Below are 6,808 nucleotides of genomic sequence, written 5' to 3'. Positions count from 1 at the left end.
GGGCAAGATAAGGCACTTGTCCCCCCCTCCCCACTCGGGAACAAAAAATATGAACTCGTAGTTCAACAACATTACCATGATATTACCTAATTACCAAGACAAATTATTTTTTGAAATCACTATTAAGATATGATTGAAGTATACAAATACACTATATTATAATACATGATTGCTATCGAATATATTAACATCATAGATAGGTCGTAGTCCGTATAAGTACCTACGTAAGACTATTGACCGCAGATAATTTGGGGTGAGCCCATAAGCATCCCATTCTATACAAATATTTTATTAGACATCATTTTATGTTCTGACTTCTAATGAACGTATAACTACGATAACAAACTGACAGCTGAAAAATACATGCATCTTTGTGTACTGAGTTTTAGTCGTCTACAGTCGGTGTGACATTATATTTAGTAACGAGTGTCATTCGTCAATTATTCTTTTAAATTTTAAATTATGGATATTCGATCATTTTTAATTTCAAAAAAAGTGATGAAAATAGTGCATTTGAGCCGCATACATCGAAAAATACAAGTGTTTCCGCTCAAGTCAATTCAAATCCGGCATATTCTACGTCAATAAATACAGTACCTACATTAGCTATTAATTATGTGCCAAATGATTGTGAGTCATATTCAGATTTAGGATTTTATGTTAATAAATCAAATTTATCAGATGAGCTTACATAAAAATTACTAATAAATCCATAGGTTTCTTTCGGTAATTATGATTTTAAGATGGATAGTATTACACCAAAAAGGAATTTTAAAATGGAATGGCTGAAACAGTATCGATGGTTAGTTTATTCCAGACATTTAAAATGTGAAAAAAGGTTTAAAATCATATTCAAGATTTATTGACTAGTTTAATAATAACAAAGAGTTATCAGATATTGTTTTCAATGAAAATTTTTAATGTTTGTGTCAGAAAAAATTCAGCGCAGAGATTAAAATTCCAAGCACTACTTAGAAACAAACAAAAAAAAAAGCGCGTAAGTGGATGTCACTCGGCTGTACAGTAGGTTACAATGGCGCACTGTGATGGTTGGTGTTAAATTTTAATTCATGATATAAAATCATTGTTTACAAAAAACGACTTAACGCGAAGACGGTCTGTCAGCCTCTATACTTAGTAATTTAGTATATTTGATGATGTTATTGTGATTAAAATAACTTATTTTAATATTAAGCATTAATATTACTGTAGGTTAAATTCATTTTTGCCGAAAAAATAACTTTCGAAAAGTCACTGTGTGTATAAAATATAAAAATATACTCTAGAAGTTTGAAGTAGGTAACCACGAATAATATTTTTAATCTACAACAAAATAACTTACAAAAATCATTTTTTCTTAGTTATTTAATAATATGTAATTTCGTCAACATTTGAACATAATACAACAATAAAAAAAATTGTGTTTACACATTTTTTGGATATAGAATTAAATACTTGTGTGCAGCTTTGTTTTAAATTTTTGATCCTTAGTTATAAAAGTTGAACATTTTATAAATATTTAACTACCTACAAAAATGATTTGTACATTTTCAATTTGATAAATTTGAACTTTTAATGCTTATAAACAAAATCGTACCTATGTATTTTTAATATTTTTCAACTGATAATGTAACAATATATCAGAAGAATTCTAATAAATTTACAAGGTTTTTGACCCAAAAAATAACATTTTATTGACTTTTATAGAAAAAAAAGCAAAAAAAAAAAATGAAAATGTCCATAAAAAGCTTAAAACAAGTAAAAATATTTAGAAATTGTATCAAGTATAGGAATTGATAACATACAAATATGGAGTAAATTAAAAATATTTATAGTTATTCATTTTCATATCACAACAAAATAAGGAAATCATTTGGTAGGATTTTTTTTGATAAAGATAGACATACTTATAAAGAATCTCTTGTATTCAATTTTAAAACTGTAGATATAAAAAGATAATTTCTTAAGTATTTCTTACTCTAAGCTAAATAATTTGCGAATTTTCGTGATTTTTACGAATTTTGTCAAAATTCTAAATTCAAACTCTCTTAAAAACATATTGTCCAATTAAAACTTTACTTTTTTTTAATTTCCACCAACAAAAACTTACGAGGAGCCTTGTAATACATTTTCAAGTTTTCGACCAAGCGAAAAAATATTTATTGACATAAGTGTAAAAAAACTAATAACTATCGTAAATTTCATATTCCTATAAATACTTGAACACGAGTCAAAATAATCTGAAAAATGTATGGTGTACAGAAAATGCGGATATTAACATTCAGTGAAAATTGCATGTATCTACGGAGATACATCAAAAACCAAAACAAATTTTGTCAAAAACCGGTTCTCCATAAAAATTCCGGTTTTCTTCAATTTTTTGTTTGTTTTTTTCTGCCGCTTTTGAAAACTACTGGGAAATTTTTTCTCCTAACCCTTTAAGTACCAACAAGATTCACTTTCCTACCAGGAATGTTGTTGTTGAAGAAGATTGAAGCACTTTTGCTGCCCCAAAAGATGGAAACAAAAAAAAACAAACACACATCTTTGTAAAATTAATACATTCTCGCTCCGCTCAGAATCTAAAATAGATCAAACTACGAAACCGATTCTGCTGAACGCTATTGTAGACTTTCCATCTTGTCCCTTAATTATATTCACCTCGTTCACGACGATTTTAAAGCACAAATAAAATAACATTCTCATCAGTCTACTGCATCCTATAAATGTTAACAAGGACACCATCATTAATGGTTTAAAAAAAAAAATTAAGCTTAGAAATGTAATAATCATTATCAAATTGAAATTATGATAGAAGAATCTTATATTTGGTATCAGTATTGGATTGATAAAAATTTGATTTAATCTAAGTGTGATGAAATTTTGTTCACTGATTTATTGGCTCATTCCTATTTTCTTTTTGTTATTGTTGCCCTTCCCTAAAATTTTATCTATGGGCGCCCATATTTTAATGAAACAATAAAAACTGATTTAATTCATTTTTGTCATCATCGTTTTTACTAATTTTTTTTATGAGCGTTTGAAGCAGTGGCTTAGCCAGAATATTGCTTTGGTTTGAGGCCAAATTATCAGAACCCGACAATTTGTTGTATAGTGAACGGATGCATAGCTTAACTATATAATCCCTCATAAATTTAGTATCTATGCCTATTCTGTGGGTATAATACATTTTACACGCTTACACTCATCTTGATATAAATAGCAATTTCAATACATCAAGGTCTTACGTTTTACAAAATACTATTGAGTACAGACTATAGATAGTATATTTATACTATATCCATACTCAATGGCAATACGATTTCACTGGCCGCTGAGAGCATTTTTAAATTTATAAAACCTATCGATATTCAACATAAAATAATGATTTCTCTTCAAATGATTTTTATTATTTTGTTATTTTGTTCAGAAAAACATTAACAGTGAAAGTTAAAAAAATTCTGCTATTACTTTGAACTTATCATTTTATATACAGCGTGAAATTTGAAAAAAAAATCTTTACGTTAATTTTAATTGCTCTTTGTATTATAAACCTAGCTATATTCACACCTTTCTCCGGTATCTATATTTTAATAATTAATAGTATAATAAATGCGATTTGACAAAAATTAGATTAAACTACTGATACTGCAGTGTTGTTACTACAAATAGAAAAATTAATTACTAATAGTGATATGAATAAATTAAAAATATCCTTCGAAATATAGGCTAACATCCGCCTCAGTTCAGAATTATTTTTCGTGCTCAATGATATGTTAACGTTGAATTCAAATTTAATACATTCATTACAGTGACCCGCTGTAACAAAAATGTATCGGCATCACTCGTCTGATCACCAGTCGTCTAGCCTACTATTACACTATTTTCGTTTAATGTTTTCATAAAAAACCTACTCACATACTTAAAATATACAAAATAAAAACTGGGTAACCAATTCCGCTGTATAATAGATGTCGAGTGTAACTCGTTCAGAATTGTTTTTCGTGCTCAATGATATTATGTTAACGTTGAATTCAAATTTAATAAATCCATTACGGTGACCAGCTGAATGACGAGTTACACTCGACGTTTACTATACAGCGGAATTGGTTACTCACTTTTTATTTAGTATATTTTAAGTATGTGAGCATGTTTTTTATGAAAACAATAAACGAAAATAGTGTAATAGTAGGCTAGACGACTAGTGATCAGATGGGTGATGCCGACATATTTTTGTTAAATTCTGCAGTGTGTATATTTTATTATATTTGTATTGTATGTATCATTATAGATAATATGAGGCTTAAATTTTAATTCGATGATAAACTTTTTTATTTCATTGTAAAATGGTTTTGAGTGGAGACGGCGCGTCACCCTCTATTTCTAAGGATATTTGTAATTTATTCATATCACTATTAATAATTTATTTTTCTATTAGTAAAACACGGCAGTACTAACATGTTAAATTAATTTTTGCCAAAAACATTACATTAATTATATTATTAATTAATAAAATATACAGTAGAAAAGTGCAATATATACGTAGACGGAACTAGTCTTTAATTAAAACGGTTTTATTTACATTTACACTTATGTACTTATATATATATACCAGGTACCTACCTATATACAATATATTTCTTGTTGTATTAAATTATCATAATTTATTATTTTTATCGTTTTAATTAAACACTCTGTAATTTTTGGTCAAGTATAAAAATAACTATACGGTGGAGAACCTCGCTATTTCGAACTCCAGAACCTCAAAATGTCTATAATATGTCGATTTTTTTCCCGTCCCGATCAGTGAATTTTGGATTTACGTGTTAATTTCTTTCGGTACGTCATCGATTTACCATAAATCGAAATTGTCTGTATGTAGAACTGCAGAAGTAATTTACCGGTACCCAACGGGCGCTTATAATATTATGATTCACTATAACTTGAAATTCTGACAGAGTAGATAAAGTGTACAATGTCCAGATGATAATGCATATGCTAAAAGACAGATCTATACATAGACAGAGGCCCTAGAAGAAGGACTGTTGGACTTGGAATACAGGGGCCCGGCTATTTTAGGGGGCCATTGAAATGAATTTACAATTTTGAAATTTTGATAGAAATACTTATTTTATTTAAAATAATATTTTATAAGTCTCTCAAAAACATTTAGTAAAAAGCGGCCAAAATGTGATGTGAGAGGCCAATATATATAGACGTATAGTGTAAGTTAGGTATACATATTACTATAATTATATATTATAAATTACAGATTTACAATCTGTACATAAGTCATGAGACAAGTAAGACTTAACAAATATGATTTGTTGAAGTACATAAAATGTAACTTTGTATAATCTGTTTTTAAATAATTACGAGTTTAAGATTCATCTCATTCACGTAATGGTCTTATAATGATATAGTTTGAATAAATTATACATAAACTTATCTACTGTTTACTTCATTACATTTGTGTTGCATATTTTATCAAAACCAAATGTATAGGTATTTTACTAGGTAGTTTATGTTGTGTATAAATCTAAGCCCTAAATTAATAATTGCCGTTGACTGTTGTATTGTATGGTTACTTGTGAGATATTTGTCCAGACCTTGGTGTGTTCTAGAAGTTATATTTATTTGTATAATTTACATACATAATTCGTATATGTATATATAATGTACCCAAAATGAATTGTACATATGTACACACACACACACACACACACAGTATACACACGTCATCTCCAAGTCACCTAGACAACAGGCGCGTTTGATTAATGAACTAACAACCCCTACACATGTTGAAAGGGTTAAATCCAACGACGTCTGGTCTTTTTTCCTATTCAATAAAACGATAATCGTCGAAAATCCTATGGTAGCTGCTGACATTTTATTGTGATGTGTCGACAAGATCATATTGTAATAATAAGAATACCTAATAATATATTCGTGTGCTTACACACAGAGATAATATTAATATATATAAAAACCTACGGACCGATTGCTACGTTTTTTCTTCTTCTTGTAATACAAAAAGGCAATAACCAGTAAGTATTATCATAAGCTATAAGCACGACGCACGTATGGTATTCGATTATAACAAAGAATGTTCGTAAGAATGATTATCAGCTGTTTTAATATCATGTTTTACTAATGTTACTTTATGAAAATGGTTAATTAATTCCAGATACACTGGAAGATGAACAATAAACAATGACTACTTTAAAAAAAGGGATAATCAAGAAGATCTAAATATTCAATATAATATAAATACATACGCATAGTATAAGTTATAAATATGAACCTTCTTTATATTATATATAAATATATATAATATTTGTAGTAATACAAAAATATATTATAGTTACCTGTCGTATAAAAAAATTATATAGGTATGCACCTTAAATCGGAATCAGTAATAAAATATGTAATAGCAATAAACCATATGGTTTACACCCCCCCCCCCCCCCCCCCCAAAAAAAAAAACAATAAAGACCGTCTATATAATTTAAATAATATGTCAAAGGTCAAAAAGTTCGCTGTATTAAGAAAAGAATCAATCACCCTTTTCTATCATACACTAGTGAAATAAATAATTTAATGCTAATATTCATTTCTTAACCTTTTAATTCTGCTTTGACTGTGACTGTACTTCATATTATTCTATATGAAAAAAGGAATACTTTTAATTCTGACAACAATCACAACAACACATATATTTCATGAACTAAGTAAATATATATACACATTATATGGATTGTTATTATAGAACGTAAAATTGTTGATCTTGGCAGTGTCCACTGCGTTA

This window comes from Myzus persicae, unplaced genomic scaffold (assembly GCF_001856785.1).
Source record: "Myzus persicae strain clone G006 unplaced genomic scaffold, MPER_G0061.0, whole genome shotgun sequence".
Lineage (NCBI taxonomy): Eukaryota > Metazoa > Arthropoda > Insecta > Hemiptera > Aphididae > Myzus > Myzus persicae.
This window is presented reverse-complemented; position numbering follows the sequence as displayed.